Source organism: Gossypium hirsutum, chromosome D09 (genome assembly GCF_007990345.1).
Source record: "Gossypium hirsutum isolate 1008001.06 chromosome D09, Gossypium_hirsutum_v2.1, whole genome shotgun sequence".
Classification (NCBI taxonomy): Eukaryota; Viridiplantae; Streptophyta; class Magnoliopsida; order Malvales; family Malvaceae; genus Gossypium; species Gossypium hirsutum.
The window spans coordinates 16,018,887-16,037,419 of record NC_053445.1 but is presented as its reverse complement, the minus strand read 5'-3'; the positions used below and the strand labels follow the sequence as shown (position 1 = coordinate 16,037,419).

Sequence of the window (18,533 nt, the reverse complement as noted above, 5' to 3'; positions counted from 1 at the left end):
TGTTTTAAATTATTTATTTTGCAAAATGAAAGTAACTAATTAGTTACACCACGTGCAGAAAGCGCAACGAAAAACAACGTTATATGAAATAAAATGGGAGGGGTGCAACATGAGGACTTCCCTGGAGGTCACCCAACCTAGTACTAATCTAGCCTAAGCACACTTAACTGCGGAGTTCTGATGGGATCCGGTGCATTAGCGCTGGTATGATCATACCCGTCAACTCTTGCGCAATCTATTTATATAAAAGCTGCCCCTTCTCGCACTTGCGCCTCGAATTTGAATGCAAATTCGACCAAATAACATTTGAAATTATTTGTTTCGCAAAAAGCAAATAACAAATTAGTTACACCATGTTTGGAAAATTTAACTACAAAAAATTATATCAAATAAAATTGGAGACGTGCAACACGAGGATTTCCTGGAAGGTCACCCATCATAGTACTACTATCCTGCAAGCACGATTAACTACGGAGTTCTAATGGGATCCGGTGCATTACTGCTTGTATGATCACACTCGTCAACTCTTATGCAATCTATTTGTATAAAGGCTGCCTCCTATCGCACTTGCACCTCGAATTTGAATGCAAATTCGACCAAATAACGTTCCAAATTATTTATTTCGCAAAACGCAAATAACTAATTAGTTACACCACGGAGAGAAAATTCTACTAAAAAAAACTTTATATGAAGTAAAATGGGAGGGGTGCAACACGAGGACTTCCCAAGAGGTCACCAATCCTAGTACTACTCTCGCCCAAGCACGCTTAGCTACTCTCGCGCAAATTCGGCCAAATAACGTTTTAAATTGTGTATTTCGCAAAATGAAAATAACTAATTAGTTACACAACGTGTAGAAAAGGCAACGAAAAACAAGTTTATATGAAATAAAACGGGAGGGGTGCAACACGAGGACTTCCCTGGAGGTCACCAAACCTAGTACTAATCTCGCCCAAGCACGCTTAACTGCGGAGTTCTGACGAGATCCGGTGCATTAGCACAGGTATGATCGTACCCGTCAACTCTTGCGCAATCTATTTCTATAAAGGCTGCCCCTTATCACACCTTCGCCTCGAATTTGAATGCAAATTCGTCCAAATAACGTTTGAAATTATTTATTTCGCAAAATGAAAATAACTAATTAGTTACAGCACGTTTAGAAAATTCTACTAAAAAACACTTTATCTGAAGTAAAATGGGAGGGGTGCAACACGAGGACTTCCCAGGAGGCCACCAATCCAAGTACTACTCTCGCCCAAGCACGCTTAGCTACTATCGCGCAAATTCGGCCAAATAACGTTTTAAATTATTTATTTCGTAAAATAAAAATAACTAATTAGTTACATCACGTGTAGAAAATGAAACGAAAAACAACTTTATATGAAAAAAACCGGGAGGGTGTAACACGAGGACTTCCCTGGAGGTCACCCAACCTAGTACTAATCTCGCGCAAGCACGCTTAACTGTGGAGTTCTGATGGGATCCGTTGCATTAGGCTGGTATTATCGTACCCGTCAACTCTTGCGCAATGTATTTATATACAGCTGCCCCTTATCGCACTTACGCCTCGAATTTGAATGCAAATTCGACCAAATAACGGTTGAAATTATTTATTTCTGAAAATGCAAATAACTAATTAGTTACACCACATTTAGAAAATTCTACAAAATAAAACTTTATATGAAGTAAAATAGGAGGGGTGCAACACAAGGACTTCGCAGGAGTTCACCAATCCGAGTACTACTCTCGCCCATGCACTCTTAGCTGCGAAGTTCTGATGGATAAGGTACATTGGGGCTGGTATGATCGCACCCGTCAACTCTTGCGCAATCTATTTATATGAAGGTTGGCCTTTATCGCACTTGCACCTCGAATTTGAATGCACATTCGACAAAATAGCATTTGAAATTATTTATTTCGCAAAATGCAAATTACTAATTAGTTACACCACGTGTAGAAAATTCAACAAAAAAAAACTTTATATAAAATAAAATGGGAGGGTGCAACACGAGGCCTTCCCAGGAGGTCACCCATCTTAGTACTACTCTTTTCGAAGCACGCTTAACTGTGGAGTTTGATGGGATCCGGTGCATTAGTGCTGGTATGGTCACACCCGTTAACTCTTGTGCAATCTATTTATATAAAGACTGCCCCTTATCGCACTTGTGCCACGAATTTGAATGCAAATTCGACCAAATAACGCAAAACACAAATAACTAATTAGTTACACCATGTTTAGAAAATTCGACTAAAAAAACTTTATACGAAATAAAATTGGAGGGGTGCAACACAAGAACTTCCTAGGAGGTCACCCATCCTAGTACTACTATCCCGCAAGCACGATTAACTGCGGAGATCTAATGGGATGCTGTGCATTACTGCTGGTATGATCACACCCATCAAACCTTACGCAACCTATTTATATAATGGCTACCTCCTATCTCACTTGCTCCTCGAATTTGAATGCAAATTCGACCAAATAACGTTTCAAATTATTTATTTCGCAAAATGCAAATAACTAATTAGTTACACCACATTTATAAAATTCTACTAGAAAAAAAATTAAATGAAGTCAAATGGGAGGGGTGCAACATGAGGACTTCCCAAGAGGTCTCCAATCCTAGTACTACTCTCGCCCAAGCACGCTTAGCTACTCTCGCGCAAATTTAGCCAAATATTGTTTTAAATTATTTATTTTGCAAAATGAAAGTAACTAATTAGTTACACCACGTGCAGAAAGCGCAACGAAAAACAACGTTATATGAAATAAAATGGGAGGGGTGCAACATGAGGACTTCCCTGGAGGTCACCCAACCTAGTACTAATCTAGCCTAAGCACACTTAACTGCGGAGTTCTGATGGGATCCGGTGCATTAGCGCTGGTATGATCATACCCGTCAACTCTTGCGCAATCTATTTATATAAAAGCTGCCCCTTCTCGCACTTGCGCCTCGAATTTGAATGCAAATTCGACCAAATAACATTTGAAATTATTTGTTTCGCAAAAAGCAAATAACAAATTAGTTACACCATGTTTGGAAAATTTAACTACAAAAAATTATATCAAATAAAATTGGAGACGTGCAACACGAGGATTTCCTGGAAGGTCACCCATCATAGTACTACTATCCTGCAAGCACGATTAACTACGGAGTTCTAATGGGATCCGGTGCATTACTGCTTGTATGATCACACTCGTCAACTCTTATGCAATCTATTTGTATAAAGGCTGCCTCCTATCGCACTTGCACCTCGAATTTGAATGCAAATTCGACCAAATAACGTTCCAAATTATTTATTTCGCAAAACGCAAATAACTAATTAGTTACACCACGGAGAGAAAATTCTACTAAAAAAAACTTTATATGAAGTAAAATGGGAGGGGTGCAACACGAGGACTTCCCAAGAGGTCACCAATCCTAGTACTACTCTCGCCCAAGCACGCTTAGCTACTCTCGCGCAAATTCGGCCAAATAACGTTTTAAATTGTGTATTTCGCAAAATGAAAATAACTAATTAGTTACACAACGTGTAGAAAAGGCAACGAAAAACAAGTTTATATGAAATAAAACGGGAGGGGTGCAACACGAGGACTTCCCTGGAGGTCACCAAACCTAGTACTAATCTCGCCCAAGCACGCTTAACTGCGGAGTTCTGACGAGATCCGGTGCATTAGCACAGGTATGATCGTACCCGTCAACTCTTGCGCAATCTATTTCTATAAAGGCTGCCCCTTATCACACCTTCGCCTCGAATTTGAATGCAAATTCGTCCAAATAACGTTTGAAATTATTTATTTCGCAAAATGAAAATAACTAATTAGTTACAGCACGTTTAGAAAATTCTACTAAAAAACACTTTATCTGAAGTAAAATGGGAGGGGTGCAACACGAGGACTTCCCAGGAGGCCACCAATCCAAGTACTACTCTCGCCCAAGCACGCTTAGCTACTATCGCGCAAATTCGGCCAAATAACGTTTTAAATTATTTATTTCGTAAAATAAAAATAACTAATTAGTTACATCACGTGTAGAAAATGAAACGAAAAACAACTTTATATGAAAAAAACCGGGAGGGTGTAACACGAGGACTTCCCTGGAGGTCACCCAACCTAGTACTAATCTCGCGCAAGCACGCTTAACTGTGGAGTTCTGATGGGATCCGTTGCATTAGGCTGGTATTATCGTACCCGTCAACTCTTGCGCAATGTATTTATATACAGCTGCCCCTTATCGCACTTACGCCTCGAATTTGAATGCAAATTCGACCAAATAACGGTTGAAATTATTTATTTCTGAAAATGCAAATAACTAATTAGTTACACCACATTTAGAAAATTCTACAAAATAAAACTTTATATGAAGTAAAATAGGAGGGGTGCAACACAAGGACTTCGCAGGAGTTCACCAATCCGAGTACTACTCTCGCCCATGCACTCTTAGCTGCGAAGTTCTGATGGGATAAGGTACATTGGGGCTGGTATGATCGCACCCGTCAACTCTTGCGCAATCTATTTATATGAAGGTTGGCCTTTATCGCACTTGCACCTCGAATTTGAATGCACATTCGACAAAATAGCATTTGAAATTATTTATTTCGCAAAATGCAAATTACTAATTAGTTACACCACGTGTAGAAAATTCAACAAAAAAAAACTTTATATAAAATAAAATGGGAGGGTGCAACACGAGGCCTTCCCAGGAGGTCACCCATCTTAGTACTACTCTTTTCGAAGCACGCTTAACTGTGGAGTTTTGATGGGATCCGGTGCATTAGTGCTGGTATGGTCACACCCGTTAACTCTTGTGCAATCTATTTATATAAAGACTGCCCCTTATCGCACTTGTGCCACGAATTTGAATGCAAATTCGACCAAATAACGCAAAACACAAATAACTAATTAGTTACACCATGTTTAGAAAATTCGACTAAAAAAAACTTTATACGAAATAAAATTGGAGGGGTGCAACACAAGAACTTCCTAGGAGGTCACCCATCCTAGTACTACTATCCCGCAAGCACGATTAACTGCGGAGATCTAATGGGATGCTGTGCATTACTGCTGGTATGATCACACCCATCAAACCTTACGCAACCTATTTATATAATGGCTACCTCCTATCTCACTTGCTCCTCGAATTTGAATGCAAATTCGACCAAATAACGTTTCAAATTATTTATTTCGCAAAATGCAAATAACTAATTAGTTACACCACATTTATAAAATTCTACTAGAAAAAAAATTAAATGAAGTCAAATGGGAGGGGTGCAACATGAGGACTTCCCAAGAGGTCTCCAATCCTAGTACTACTCTCGCCCAAGCACGCTTAGCTACTCTCGCGCAAATTTAGCCAAATATTGTTTTAAATTATTTATTTTGCAAAATGAAAGTAACTAATTAGTTACACCACGTGCAGAAAGCGCAACGAAAAACAACGTTATATGAAATAAAATGGGAGGGGTGCAACATGAGGACTTCCCTGGAGGTCACCCAACCTAGTACTAATCTAGCCTAAGCACACTTAACTGCGGAGTTCTGATGGGATCCGGTGCATTAGCGCTGGTATGATCATACCCGTCAACTCTTGCGCAATCTATTTATATAAAAGCTGCCCCTTCTCGCACTTGCGCCTCGAATTTGAATGCAAATTCGACCAAATAACATTTGAAATTATTTGTTTCGCAAAAAGCAAATAACAAATTAGTTACACCATGTTTGGAAAATTTAACTACAAAAAATTATATCAAATAAAATTGGAGACGTGCAACACGAGGATTTCCTGGAAGGTCACCCATCATAGTACTACTATCCTGCAAGCACGATTAACTACGGAGTTCTAATGGGATCCGGTGCATTACTGCTTGTATGATCACACTCGTCAACTCTTATGCAATCTATTTGTATAAAGGCTGCCTCCTATCGCACTTGCACCTCGAATTTGAATGCAAATTCGACCAAATAACGTTCCAAATTATTTATTTCGCAAAACGCAAATAACTAATTAGTTACACCACGGAGAGAAAATTCTACTAAAAAAAACTTTATATGAAGTAAAATGGGAGGGGTGCAACACGAGGACTTCCCAAGAGGTCACCAATCCTAGTACTACTCTCGCCCAAGCACGCTTAGCTACTCTCGCGCAAATTCGGCCAAATAACGTTTTAAATTGTGTATTTCGCAAAATGAAAATAACTAATTAGTTACACAACGTGTAGAAAAGGCAACGAAAAACAAGTTTATATGAAATAAAACGGGAGGGGTGCAACACGAGGACTTCCCTGGAGGTCACCAAACCTAGTACTAATCTCGCCCAAGCACGCTTAACTGCGGAGTTCTGACGAGATCCGGTGCATTAGCACAGGTATGATCGTACCCGTCAACTCTTGCGCAATCTATTTCTATAAAGGCTGCCCCTTATCACACCTTCGCCTCGAATTTGAATGCAAATTCGTCCAAATAACGTTTGAAATTATTTATTTCGCAAAATGAAAATAACTAATTAGTTACAGCACGTTTAGAAAATTCTACTAAAAAACACTTTATCTGAAGTAAAATGGGAGGGGTGCAACACGAGGACTTCCCAGGAGGCCACCAATCCAAGTACTACTCTCGCCCAAGCACGCTTAGCTACTATCGCGCAAATTCGGCCAAATAACGTTTTAAATTATTTATTTCGTAAAATAAAAATAACTAATTAGTTACATCACGTGTAGAAAATGAAACGAAAAACAACTTTATATGAAAAAAACCGGGAGGGTGTAACACGAGGACTTCCCTGGAGGTCACCCAACCTAGTACTAATCTCGCGCAAGCACGCTTAACTGTGGAGTTCTGATGGGATCCGTTGCATTAGGCTGGTATTATCGTACCCGTCAACTCTTGCGCAATGTATTTATATACAGCTGCCCCTTATCGCACTTACGCCTCGAATTTGAATGCAAATTCGACCAAATAACGGTTGAAATTATTTATTTCTAAAAATGCAAATAACTAATTAGTTACACCACATTTAGAAAATTCTACAAAATAAAACTTTATATGAAGTAAAATAGGAGGGGTGCAACACAAGGACTTCGCAGGAGTTCACCAATCCGAGTACTACTCTCGCCATGCACTCTTAGCTGCGGAGTTCTGATGGGATAAGGTACATTGGGGCTGGTATGATCGCACCCGTCAACTCTTGCGCAATCTATTTATATGAAGGTTGGCCTTTATCGCACTTGCACCTCGAATTTGAATGCACATTCGACAAAATAGCATTTGAAATTATTTATTTCGCAAAACGCAAATTACTAATTAGTTACACCACGTGTAGAAAATTCAACAAAAAAAAAACTTTATATAAAATAAAATGGGAGGGGTGCAACACGAGGCCTTCCCAGGAGGTCACCCATCTTAGTACTACTCTTGTCGAAGCACGCTTAACTGTGGAGTTTTGATGGGATCCGGTGCATTAGTGCTGGTATGGTCACACCCGTTAACTCTTGTGCAATCTATTTATATAAAGACTGCCCCTTATCGCACTTGTGCCTCGAATTTGAATGCAAATTCGACCAAATAACGCAAAACGCAAATAACTAATTAGTTACACCATGTTTAGAAAATTCGACTAAAAAAAACTTTATACGAAATAAAATTGGAGGGGTGCAACACAAGAACTTCCTAGGAGGTCACCCATCCTAGTACTACTATCCCGCAAGCACGATTAACTGCGGAGATCTAATGGGATACAGTGCATTACTGCTGGTATGATCACACCCGTCAAACCTTACGCAACCTATTTATATAATGGCTACCTCCTATCTCACTTGCTCCTCGAATTTGAATGCAAATTCGACCAAATAACGTTTCAAATTATTTATTTCGCAAAATGCAAATAACTAATTAGTTACACCACATTTATAAAATTCTACTAGAAAAAAAATTAAATGAAGTCAAATGGGAGGGGTGCAACATAAGGACTTCCCAAGAGGTCTCCAATCCTAGTACTACTCTCGCCCAAGCACGCTTAGCTACTCTCGCGCAAATTTAGCCAAATATTGTTTTAAATTATTTATTTTGCAAAATGAAAGTAACTAATTAGTTACACCACGTGCAGAAAGCGCAACGAAAAACAACGTTATATGAAATAAAATGGGAGGGGTGCAACATGAGGATTTCCCTGGAGGTCACCCAACCTAGTACTAATCTAGCCTAAGCACACTTAACTGCGGAGTTCTGATGGGATCCGGTGCATTAGCGCTGGTATGATCGTACCCGTCAACTCTTGCGCAATCTATTTATATAAAAGCTGCCCCTTATCGCACTTGCGCCTCGAATTTGAATGCAAATTCGACCAAATAACATTTGAAATTATTTGTTTCGCAAAAAGCAAATAACTAATTAGTTACACCATGTTTGGAAAATTTAACTAAAAAAAATTATATCAAATAAAATTGGAGACGTGCAACACGAGGATTTCCTGGAAGGTCACCCATCATAGTACTACTATCCTGCAAGCACGATTAACTACGGAGTTCTAATGGGATCCGGTGCATTACTGCTTGTATGATCACACTCGTCAACTCTTATGCAATCTATTTGTATAAAGGCTGCCTCCTATCGCACTTGCACCTCGAATTTGAATGCAAATTCGACCAAATAACGTTCCAAATTATTTATTTCGCAAAACGCAAATAACTAATTAGTTACACCACGGAGAGAAAATTCTACTAAAAAAAACTTTATATGAAGTAAAATGGGAGGGGTGCAACACGAGGACTTCCCAAGAGGTCACCAATCCTAGTACTACTCTCGCCCAAGCACGCTTAGCTACTCTCACGCAAATTCGGCCAAATAACGTTTTAAATTGTGTATTTCGCAAAATGTAAATAACTAATTAGTTACACAACGTGTAGAAAAGGCAACAAAAAACAAGTTTATATGAAATAAAACGGGAGGGGTGCAACACGAGGACTTCCCTGGAGGTCACCAAACCTAGTACTAATCTCGCCCAAGCACGCTTAACTGTGGAGTTCTGACGAGATCCGGTGCATTAGAACAGGTATGATCGTACCCGTCAACTCTTGCGCAATCTATTTCTATAAAGGCTGCCCCTTATCACACCTTCGCCTCGAATTTGAATGCAAATTCGACCAAATAACGTTTGAAATTATTTATTTCGCAAAATGAAAATAACTAATTAGTTACAGCACGTTTAGAAAATTCTATTAAAAAACACTTTATCTGAAGTAAAATGGGAGGGGTGCAACACGAGGACTTCCCAGGAGGTCACCAATCCAAGTACTACTCTCGCCCAAGCACGCTTAGCTACTATCGCGCAAATTCGGCCAAATAACGTTTTAAATTATTTATTTCGTAAAATAAAAATAACTAATTAGTTACATCACGTGTAGAAAATGAAACGAAAAACAACTTTATATGAAATAAACCGGGAGGGTGTAACACGAGGACTTCCCTGGAGGTCACCCAACCTAGTACTAATCTCGCGCAAGCACGCTTAACTGTGGAGTTCTGATGGGATCCGTTGCATTAGCGCTGGTATGATCGTACCTGTCAACTCTTGCGCAATGTATTTATATAAAGGCTGCCCCCTATCGCACTTACGCCTCGAATTTGAATGCAAATTCGACCAAATAACGTTTGAAATTATTTATTTCGCAAAATGCAAATAACTAATTAGTTACACCACGTTTAGAAAATTCTACTAATTAAAACTTTATATGAAGTAAAATAGGAGGGGTGCAACACAAGGACTTCGCAGGAGTTCACCAATCCTAGTACTACTCTCGCCCATGCACTCGTAACTGCGGAGCTCTGATGGGATAAGGTACATTAGTGCTGGTATGATCGCACCCGTCAACTCTTGCGCAATCTATTTAAATGAAGGCTGGCCCTTATCCTACTTGCGCCTCGAATTTGAATGCACATTTGACAAAATAACATTTCAAATTATTTATTTCGCAAAACGCAAATTACTAATTAGTTACACACGTGTAGAAAATTCAACGAAAAAAAACTTTATATAAAATAAAATGGGAGGAGTGCAACACGAGGCCTTCCCAGGAGGTCACCCATCCTAGTACTACTCTTGCCGAAGCACGCTTAACTGTGGAGTTTTGATGGGATCTGGTGTATTAGTGCTAGTATGGTGGCACCCGTTAACTTTTGGGCAATCTATTTATATAAAGGCTGCCCCTTATCGCACTTGTGCCTCGAATTTGAATGCAAATTCGACCAAATAACGCAAAACGCAAATAACTAATTAGTTACACCACGTTTAGAAAATTCGACTAAAAAAAACTTTATATGAAATAAAATTGGAGGGGTGCAACACGAGAACTTCCCAGGAGGTCACCCATCCTAGTATTACTATCTCGCAAGCACGATTAACTGCGGAATCTATTTATATAAAGGCTACCTCCTATCGCACTTGCGCCTCGAATTTGAATGCAAATTCGACCAAATAACGTTTCACATTATTTATTTCGCAGAATGCAAATAACTAATTAGTAACACCACGTTTAGAAAATTCTACTAGAAAAAATTATATGAAGTCAAATGGGAGGGGTGCAACATGAGGACTTCCCAGGAGGTCACCAATCCTAGTACTACTCTCGCCCAAGCACGCTTAGCTACTCTCGTGCAAATTCGGCCAAATAATGTTTTAAATTATTTATTTTGCAAAATGAAAATAACTAATTAGTTACACCACGTGCAGAAAACGCAACGAAAAACAATGTTATATGAAATAAAATGGGAGGGGTGCAACATGAGGACTTCCCTGGAGGTCACCCAACCTAGTACTAATCTATCTTAAGCACACTTAACTGAGGAGTTCTGATGGGATCCGGTGCATTAGCGCTGGTATGATCGTACCCGCCAACTCTTGCGCAATCTATTTATATAAAAGCTGCCCCTTGTCGAACTTGCGCCTCGAATTTGAATGCAAATTCGACCAAATAACATTTGAAATTATTTGTTTCGAAAAACGCAAATAACTAATTAGTTACACCATGTTCGGAAAATTTAACAAAAGAAAATTTATATCAAATAAAATTGGAGAGGTGGAACACGAGGATTTCCCGGAAGGTCACCCATCATAGTACTACTATCCCGCAAGCACGATTAACTACGGAGTTCTAATGGGATCCGGTGCATTACTGCTTGTATGATCACACCCGTCAACTCTTACGCAATCTGTTTATATAAAGGCTACCTCCTATCGTACTTGCGCCTCGAATTTGAATGGAAATTGGACCAAATAACGTTCCGAATTATTTATTCGCAGAATGCAAATAACTAATTAGTTACACCACGGTGAGAAAATTCTACTAGAAAAACATTATATGAAGTCAAATGGGAGGGGTGCAACATGAGGACTTCCCAGGAGGTCACCAATCCTAGTACTACTCTCGCCCTAGCACGCTTAGCTACTCTCGCGCAAATCCGGCCAAATAATGTTTTAAATTATTTATTTCGCAAAATGAAAATAACTAATTAGTTACACCACGTGCAGAAAACACAATGAAAAACAACGTTCTATGAAATAAAATGGGAGGGGCGCAACATGAGGACTTCCCTGGAGGTCACCCAACCTAGTACTAATCTAGCCTAAGCACACTTAACTGAGGAGTTCTGATGGGATCTGGTGCATTAGCGCTGGTATGATCGTACCCGTCAACTCTTGCGCAATCTATTTATATAAAAACTGCCCCTTATCGCACTTGCGCCTCGAATTTGAATGCAAATTTGACCAAATAACATTTGAAATTATTTGTTTCGAAAAACGCAAATAACTAATTAGTTACACCATGTTTAGAAAATTTAACTAAAAAAACTTTATATGAAATAAAATTGGAGAGGTGCAACACGAGGATTTCCCGGAAGGTCACCCATCATAGTACTACTATCCCGCAAGCACGATTAACTACGGAGTTCTAATGGGATCCGGTGCATTACTGCTTGTATGATCACACCCGTCAACTCTTACGCAATCTGTTTATATAAAGGCTACCTCCTATCGCACTTGCGCCTCGAATTTGAATGGAAATTGGACCAAATAACGTTCCGAATTATTTATTTCGCAGAATGCAAATAACTAATTAGTTACACCAGGGTGAGAAAATTCTACTAGAAAAACATTATATGAAGTCAAATGGGAGGGGTGCAACATGAGGACTTCCCAAGAGGTCACCAATCCTAGTACTACTCTCGCCCTAGCACGCTTAGCTACTCTCGCGCAAATTCGGCCAAATAATGTTTTAAATTATTTATTTCGCAAAATGAAAATAACTAATTAGTTACACCACGTGCAGAAAACACAATGAAAAACAACTTTCTATGAAATAAAATGGGAGGGGCGCAACATGAGGACTTCCCTGGAGGTCACCCAACCTAGTACTAATCTAGCCTAAGCACACTTAATTGAGGAGTTCTGATGGGATCCAGTGCATTAGCGCTGGTATGATCGTACCCGTCAACTCTTGCGCAATCTATTTATATAAAAACTGCCCCTTATCGCACTTGTGCCTCGAATTTGAATGCAAATTTGACCAAATAACATTTGAAATTATTTGTTTCGAAAAACGCAAATAACTAATTAGTTACACCATGTTTAGAAAATTTAACTAAAAAAAACTTTATATGAAATAAAATTGGAGAGGTGCAACACGAGGATTTCCCGGAAGGTCACCCATCATAGTACTACTATCCCGCAAGCACGCTTAACTACGGAGTTCTGATGGGATCCTGTGCATTACTATTGGTATGATCGCACCCGTCAACTCTTACGCAATCTATTTGTATAAAGGCTGCCCCTATCGCACTTGCGCCTCGTATTTGAATGCAAATTCGACCAAATAACGTTCCAAATTTTTTATTTCGCAAAACACAAATAACTAATTAGTTACACCACGTGTAGAAAATGCAACTAAAAATCAACTTTATTTGAAATAAAATGGTAGGGATGAAACACAAGGACTTCCTAGGAGTTCACCAATATTAGTACTACTCTTACCCAAATACGCTTAGTTGTGGAGTTCTGATGGGATTTGGTACATTAGTGCTGGTATGATCGCACCCGTCAACTCTTGCGCAATTTATTTATATAAAGGCTGGCCATTATCGCACGTGCGCCTCGAATTTCACTGCACATTCGACAAAATAATGTTTCAAATTATTTATTTTGCAAAACGAAAATAACTAATATGTTACACCACGTGTAGAAATTGCAACTAAAAAAAATTTATACGAAATAAAATTAGAAGGGTGCAACGCGAGGACTTCCTGAGAGGACATCCATCCTAATACTACTCTGGCCCAAGCACGCTTAACTGCGAAGTTCTGATGGGATCCGGTGCATTAGAGCTGGTATGATCGCACCCATCAACTCTTGCGTAATCTATATATATAAGGGCTGCCCCTTACCGCACTTGCGCCTCGAATTTGAATGCAAATTTGACCAAATAACGTTTCAAGTTATATATTTCGCAAAATGAAAATAACTAATTAGTGTATAAAATGCAACTAAAAAAAATTTATACAAAATAAAACGGGAGGGGTGCAACACGAGGTCTTCCTAGGAGGTCACCCATCCTCGTACTACTATCTCACAAGCATGATTAACTTCGGAGTTCTAATGGGATCCGGTGCATTACTGCTGGTATGATCACACCCGTCAACTCTTATGCAATCTATTTATATAAAGGCTGCCTTCTATCGCACTTGCGCCTCGAATTTGAATGCAAATTCGACAAAATAATGTTTGAAATTATTTATCTCGCAAAACGCAAATAACTAATTAGTTACACCACATTTAGAAAATTCTACTAAAAAAACCTTATATGAAGTAAAATAGGAGGGGTGCAACTCGAGGACTTCCTAGGAGTTCACAATTCCTAGTACTCCTCTCGCCCAAGCACGTTTAGCTACTCTTGCGCAAATTCGGCCAACTAACGTTTTAAATTATTTATTTCCCAAAATGAAAATAACTAATTAGTTACACCACGTGTAGAAAATGAAACGAAAAATAAATTTATATGAAATAAAATGGAATAGGTGCAAGACGAGGACTTCTGATAGAGGAATGCGCGTGTACCAAGATCGAGTCGTCAAGTCACGAGAAAGTCCTACGAGATCTATAAACAAATTAGCTGCAACGAAAATGGAAAACAGAGAACTAAACTTGTTAGATCAAGAAACCCAAATCGAATAGAATAAGAAATACTTGGGTGGCAAGAAATCTGGAAATTATGAATGAAAAACGTTTCTTGATGCCTAAGAACGAAGTCGAATCAGATCTTGAAATTTGGAAAGGCTGAAACGTAACAAGAACAATTAATCCCATGTTAATCAATAATCAACACAAGCAGAAATTAATAAAGAAGAACGAACAGCAAGAAGGATTTCACTACTCCCTTCAAACGGCTCTAATCTCCCTCCAATGAAGAAAAATGGCAAGAAAAAGGCTAAAGATGGCTCCCACAATCAAAACGATTGTTAAAACTCCTTCTAAAGAAAACTCAAGAGAAAATTCTTGGAGAACTCAATGAGAATTTTCACTCAACAAAAAAAATTTGATTTCAATGTATTCTTCAAGTATAATCTGTCTAAGGGTGGCTGGCCAAGCTATACATATAGGCCTTCTAACTATTTTCCTAGTCCTAATAGGAAAACTAAAAAAAATCTATTTTTTTTTCTTTAAAGGGGAAATTCAGCCAAGGACTTTAAATGGGCCTCTTGGACTGAATTTTTACATAGAAATTTATTCATAAAATCTAAAAATGAAAACTAAGTATTTAAAGAATTAAAACTTAACAAATAGGGCCACTTTGACAATATGGCCTGATTTTAAACTAAGTTTAATTTAAATTTCTTGATTGGGCTTGGAACATCTTATTGGGCCTTGTCTTCAAGAACTTGGGCTTGTAATCCGTTCTCTCCCGAAATTGGCTTGTTAATGCTCGTAATTGAGATCAAATGCGCCTTAGTTGCAAGATTCGGTTTCTTGGACCAAGATTTCCAAGATTTAAAATCTTGATTTTCTTGATTCTTGAAATCGAACAAAACAGCAAAATTGGACCAAGATTCAGTTTCTTGATTTTCTTGAAAACAAGAAAGTGAATCTTGATTTTCTTTTTCCTACGTATACGCATCCAAGGCCTTTGTGACTCATATCAACTTCCCTAGAGGTCACCCAACCTAGTACTACTCTCGCCCAAGCACGCTTAATTGAGGAGTTTTGATGGGATCCGGTGCATTAGCGCTGGTATGATCGTACCCGTCAACTCCTGCGCAATCTATTTATATAAAGGCTGCCCCTTATCATACTTGCACCTTGAATTTGAATGCAAATTCGGCCAAATAACGTTTGAAATTATTTCTTTCCCAAAACGCAAATAACTAATTAGTTACACCACGTTTAGAAAATTTAACTAAAAAAAATTTATATAAAATAAAATTGAAGAGGTGCAACACGAGGACTTCCCAGAAGGTCACCCATAATAGTACTACTATCCTGCAAGCACGCTTAAGTACGGGGTTCTGACGGGAACCTATGCATTACTGCTGGTATGATCACACCCGTCAACTCTTACGTAATCTATTTATATAAAGGCTGCCCCCTATCGCACTTGTGCCTCGAATTTGAATGCAAATTCGACCAAATAACATTTCTAATTTTTCATTTCGCAAAACACAAATAACTAATTAGTTACATCATGTGTAGAAAATGCAACTAAAAATAAAGTTTATGTGAAATAAAATTGGAGAGGTGCAAAACGAAGACTTCGCAGAAGGTCACCCATCATAGTACTACTATCCCGCAAGCACGCTTAACTACAGAGTTCTACTGGGATCCTATGCTTTACTGCTTGTATTGTCACACCCGTCAACTCTTATGCAATCTATTCATATAAAGGCTGCTCCTTATCAAACTTTCGCCTCGAATTTGAATGCAAATTCGACCAAATAACGTTTGAAATTATTTATTTCGCAAAATGCAAATAACTAGTTAGTTACACCATGTTTCGAAAATTTAACTAAAAAAACATTTTATGAAATAAAATTGAAGAGGTGTAACAAGAGGACTTCCCGGAAGGTCACCCATCATAGTACTAGTATCCCGCAACAACGCTTAACTACGGGGTTATAATGGGATCCTATGCATTACTACTGGTATGATTATACCTGTCAACTCTTACGCAATCTATTTATATAAATGCTGCCCCCATCGCACTTGCGCCTCGAATTTGAATGCAAATTCGATCAAATAACATTTCAAATTATTTAATTCGCAAAATGCAAATAACTAATTAGTTACACCACGTTTAGAAACTTTAACTAAATAAAACATTATATGAAGTAAAATGGGAGGGGTGCAACACGAGGACTTCCCTTGAGGTCACCAATCATAGTACTACTCTCGCCCAAGCACGCTTAGCTACTCTCGCGCAAATTCGGCCAAATAATATTTTAAATGATTTATTTCGCAAAATGAAAATAAGTAATTAGTTACACCACATGTAGAAAATGCAACGAAAAACAACTTTATATGAAATAAAACGGGAGGGGTGCAACAGGAGGACTTCCCTGGAGGTCTCCCAACCTAGTACTAATCTCGCCCAAGCACACTTAACTGCGGAGTTCTGATGGGATCCGGTGCATTAGTGCTGGTATGATCGTGCCCGTCAACTCTTGCGCAATCTATTTATATAAAGCCTGCCGCTTATCACACTTACGCCTCGAATATGAATGCAAATTCGACATAATAACGGTTGAAATTATTTATTTCAAAAAATGCAAATAACTAATTAGTTACACAATGTTTAGAAAATTTAATTAAAAAAAACTTTATATGAAATAAAATTAGAAAGGTGCAAAACGAGGATTTCCCAGAAGGTCACCCATCATAGTACTACTATCCCGCAAGCACGCTAAACTACAGAGTTCTGATGGGATTCTATGCATTAGTGCTGGTATTGTCACACCCGTCAACTCTTACGCAATCTATTTATATAAAAGCTGCACCTTATCAGACTTTCGCCTCGAATTTGAATGCCAATTCGAGCAAATAACGTTTGAAATTATTTATTTCGCATAACGCAAATAACGAATTAGTTACACCACATTTAGAAACTTTAACTAAAAAAAACTTTTTATGGAAAAAAATTTGAGAGGTGCAACCCGTGGTCTTCCCAGAAGGTCACCCATCATTATACTTCTATCCCACAAGCACGCTTAACTACGGAGTTCTGATGGGATCTTGTGCATTACTACTGGTATGATCACACCTGTCAAATCTTACGCAATCTATTTATATAAAGGCTGCCCCTATTACACTTGTGCCTCAAATTTGAATGCAAATTCAACCAAATAACGTTTCAAATTATTTATTTCGCAAAATGAAAATAAGTAATTAGTTACACCACGCTTAGAAAATTCTACTAAAAAAACATTATATGAAGTAAAATGGGAGGGGTGCAACACGAGGACTTCCCTTGAGGTCACCAATCCAAGTACTACTCTCGCCCAAGCACGCTTAGCTACTCTCGCGCAAATTCGGCCAAATAATATTTTTAAATTATTTATTTCGCAAAATGAAAATAAGTAATTAGTTACACCACATGTAGAAAATGCAACGAAAAACAACTTTATATGAAATAAACTGGGAGGGGTGCAACACGAGGACTTCCCTGGAGGTCTCCCAACCTAGTACTAACCTCGCCCAAGCACACTTAACTGCGGAGTTCTGATGGGATCCGGTGCATTAGTGCTGGTATGATCGTGCCCGTCAACTCTTGCGCAATCTATTTATATAAAGCCTGCCGCTTATCACACTTACGCCTCGAATATGAATGCAAATTCGACATAATAACGGTTGAAATTATTTATTTCAAAAAATGCAAATAACTAATTAGTTACACCACGTTTAGAAAATTTAATTAAAAAAAACTTTATATGAAATAAAATTAGAAAGGTGCAAAACGAGGATTTCCCAGAAGGTCACCCATCATAGTACTACTATCCCGCAAGCACGCTAAACTACAGAGTTCTGATGGGATTCTATGCATTAGTGCTGGTATTGTCACACCCGTCAACTCTTACGCAATCTATTTATATAAAAGCTGCCCCTTATCAGACTTTCGCCTCGAATTTGAATGCCAATTCGAGCAAATAACGTTTGAAATTATTTATTTCGCATAACGCAAATAACGAATTAGTTACACCACATTTAGAAACTTTAACTAAAAAAAACTTTTTATGGAAAAAAATTTGAGAGGTGCAACCCGAGGTCTTCCCAGAAGGTCACCCATCATTGTACTTCTATCCCACAAGCACGCTTAACTACGGAGTTCTGATGGGATCTTGTGCATTACTACTGGTATGATCACACCTGTCAAATCTTACGCAATCTATTTATATAAAGGCTGCCCCTATTACACTTGTGCCTCAAATTTGAATGCAAATTCAACCAAATAACGTTTCAAATTATTTATTTCGCAAAATGAAAATAAGTAATTAGTTACACCAC

The 18,533-nt window shown here is 38.4% G+C and overlaps 10 non-coding genes and 32 pseudogenes across 10 annotated transcripts; all 42 read right to left on the bottom strand.

Moving 5' to 3' along the window:
- Positions 1-99: 99 nt before the first annotated feature.
- LOC121221745 (uncharacterized) lies at positions 100-218 on the bottom strand (annotated as a pseudogene).
- A 182-nt stretch (positions 219-400) lies between these two features.
- On the bottom strand, positions 401-519 carry LOC121221238 (uncharacterized; annotated as a pseudogene).
- Positions 520-898: 379 nt separating this feature from the next.
- On the bottom strand, positions 899-1,017 carry LOC121221652 (5S ribosomal RNA). Its single transcript, XR_005919039.1, has one exon. It is a non-coding gene; the product is annotated as a 5S ribosomal RNA (ribosomal RNA).
- Positions 1,018-1,395: 378 nt separating this feature from the next.
- LOC121221914 (uncharacterized) lies at positions 1,396-1,513 on the bottom strand (annotated as a pseudogene).
- Positions 1,514-1,696: 183 nt separating this feature from the next.
- Positions 1,697-1,814, bottom strand: LOC121221293 (uncharacterized; annotated as a pseudogene).
- A 183-nt stretch (positions 1,815-1,997) lies between these two features.
- LOC121221830 (uncharacterized) lies at positions 1,998-2,115 on the bottom strand (annotated as a pseudogene).
- A 164-nt stretch (positions 2,116-2,279) lies between these two features.
- On the bottom strand, positions 2,280-2,398 carry LOC121221207 (uncharacterized; annotated as a pseudogene).
- A 379-nt stretch (positions 2,399-2,777) lies between these two features.
- LOC121221744 (uncharacterized) lies at positions 2,778-2,896 on the bottom strand (annotated as a pseudogene).
- Positions 2,897-3,078: 182 nt separating this feature from the next.
- LOC121221237 (uncharacterized) lies at positions 3,079-3,197 on the bottom strand (annotated as a pseudogene).
- A 379-nt stretch (positions 3,198-3,576) lies between these two features.
- On the bottom strand, positions 3,577-3,695 carry LOC121221651 (5S ribosomal RNA). The gene has a single exon (XR_005919038.1). It is a non-coding gene; the product is annotated as a 5S ribosomal RNA (ribosomal RNA).
- Positions 3,696-4,073: 378 nt separating this feature from the next.
- On the bottom strand, positions 4,074-4,191 carry LOC121221913 (uncharacterized; annotated as a pseudogene).
- A 183-nt stretch (positions 4,192-4,374) lies between these two features.
- On the bottom strand, positions 4,375-4,493 carry LOC121221893 (uncharacterized; annotated as a pseudogene).
- A 183-nt stretch (positions 4,494-4,676) lies between these two features.
- LOC121221767 (uncharacterized) lies at positions 4,677-4,795 on the bottom strand (annotated as a pseudogene).
- Positions 4,796-4,960: 165 nt separating this feature from the next.
- LOC121221205 (uncharacterized) lies at positions 4,961-5,079 on the bottom strand (annotated as a pseudogene).
- A 379-nt stretch (positions 5,080-5,458) lies between these two features.
- LOC121221743 (uncharacterized) lies at positions 5,459-5,577 on the bottom strand (annotated as a pseudogene).
- A 182-nt stretch (positions 5,578-5,759) lies between these two features.
- Positions 5,760-5,878, bottom strand: LOC121221236 (uncharacterized; annotated as a pseudogene).
- A 379-nt stretch (positions 5,879-6,257) lies between these two features.
- LOC121221649 (5S ribosomal RNA) lies at positions 6,258-6,376 on the bottom strand. Its single transcript, XR_005919036.1, has one exon. It is a non-coding gene; the product is annotated as a 5S ribosomal RNA (ribosomal RNA).
- A 378-nt stretch (positions 6,377-6,754) lies between these two features.
- Positions 6,755-6,872, bottom strand: LOC121221912 (uncharacterized; annotated as a pseudogene).
- A 183-nt stretch (positions 6,873-7,055) lies between these two features.
- LOC121221335 (uncharacterized) lies at positions 7,056-7,173 on the bottom strand (annotated as a pseudogene).
- A 185-nt stretch (positions 7,174-7,358) lies between these two features.
- Positions 7,359-7,477, bottom strand: LOC121221635 (5S ribosomal RNA). Its single transcript, XR_005919022.1, has one exon. It is a non-coding gene; the product is annotated as a 5S ribosomal RNA (ribosomal RNA).
- A 165-nt stretch (positions 7,478-7,642) lies between these two features.
- LOC121221926 (uncharacterized) lies at positions 7,643-7,761 on the bottom strand (annotated as a pseudogene).
- A 379-nt stretch (positions 7,762-8,140) lies between these two features.
- Positions 8,141-8,259, bottom strand: LOC121221723 (5S ribosomal RNA). Its single transcript, XR_005919110.1, has one exon. It is a non-coding gene; the product is annotated as a 5S ribosomal RNA (ribosomal RNA).
- A 182-nt stretch (positions 8,260-8,441) lies between these two features.
- LOC121221235 (uncharacterized) lies at positions 8,442-8,560 on the bottom strand (annotated as a pseudogene).
- A 379-nt stretch (positions 8,561-8,939) lies between these two features.
- On the bottom strand, positions 8,940-9,058 carry LOC121221734 (5S ribosomal RNA). Its single transcript, XR_005919121.1, has one exon. It is a non-coding gene; the product is annotated as a 5S ribosomal RNA (ribosomal RNA).
- Positions 9,059-9,436: 378 nt separating this feature from the next.
- LOC121221803 (uncharacterized) lies at positions 9,437-9,555 on the bottom strand (annotated as a pseudogene).
- A 184-nt stretch (positions 9,556-9,739) lies between these two features.
- LOC121221879 (uncharacterized) lies at positions 9,740-9,858 on the bottom strand (annotated as a pseudogene).
- A 183-nt stretch (positions 9,859-10,041) lies between these two features.
- LOC121221706 (5S ribosomal RNA) lies at positions 10,042-10,160 on the bottom strand. The gene has a single exon (XR_005919093.1). It is a non-coding gene; the product is annotated as a 5S ribosomal RNA (ribosomal RNA).
- Positions 10,161-10,762: 602 nt separating this feature from the next.
- LOC121221867 (uncharacterized) lies at positions 10,763-10,881 on the bottom strand (annotated as a pseudogene).
- Positions 10,882-11,064: 183 nt separating this feature from the next.
- Positions 11,065-11,183, bottom strand: LOC121221951 (uncharacterized; annotated as a pseudogene).
- A 377-nt stretch (positions 11,184-11,560) lies between these two features.
- On the bottom strand, positions 11,561-11,679 carry LOC121221854 (uncharacterized; annotated as a pseudogene).
- Positions 11,680-11,862: 183 nt separating this feature from the next.
- LOC121221875 (uncharacterized) lies at positions 11,863-11,981 on the bottom strand (annotated as a pseudogene).
- Positions 11,982-12,359: 378 nt separating this feature from the next.
- On the bottom strand, positions 12,360-12,478 carry LOC121221862 (uncharacterized; annotated as a pseudogene).
- A 184-nt stretch (positions 12,479-12,662) lies between these two features.
- Positions 12,663-12,781, bottom strand: LOC121221891 (uncharacterized; annotated as a pseudogene).
- Positions 12,782-12,965: 184 nt separating this feature from the next.
- LOC121221330 (uncharacterized) lies at positions 12,966-13,084 on the bottom strand (annotated as a pseudogene).
- Positions 13,085-13,267: 183 nt separating this feature from the next.
- Positions 13,268-13,386, bottom strand: LOC121221720 (5S ribosomal RNA). Its single transcript, XR_005919107.1, has one exon. It is a non-coding gene; the product is annotated as a 5S ribosomal RNA (ribosomal RNA).
- Positions 13,387-13,559: 173 nt separating this feature from the next.
- On the bottom strand, positions 13,560-13,678 carry LOC121221797 (uncharacterized; annotated as a pseudogene).
- A 2,891-nt stretch (positions 13,679-16,569) lies between these two features.
- LOC121221621 (5S ribosomal RNA) lies at positions 16,570-16,688 on the bottom strand. Its single transcript, XR_005919008.1, has one exon. It is a non-coding gene; the product is annotated as a 5S ribosomal RNA (ribosomal RNA).
- A 184-nt stretch (positions 16,689-16,872) lies between these two features.
- Positions 16,873-16,991, bottom strand: LOC121221357 (uncharacterized; annotated as a pseudogene).
- Positions 16,992-17,175: 184 nt separating this feature from the next.
- LOC121221252 (uncharacterized) lies at positions 17,176-17,294 on the bottom strand (annotated as a pseudogene).
- A 378-nt stretch (positions 17,295-17,672) lies between these two features.
- LOC121221228 (5S ribosomal RNA) lies at positions 17,673-17,791 on the bottom strand. Its single transcript, XR_005918735.1, has one exon. It is a non-coding gene; the product is annotated as a 5S ribosomal RNA (ribosomal RNA).
- Positions 17,792-17,975: 184 nt separating this feature from the next.
- Positions 17,976-18,094, bottom strand: LOC121221356 (uncharacterized; annotated as a pseudogene).
- Positions 18,095-18,278: 184 nt separating this feature from the next.
- On the bottom strand, positions 18,279-18,397 carry LOC121221965 (uncharacterized; annotated as a pseudogene).
- Positions 18,398-18,533: the final 136 nt, after the last annotated feature.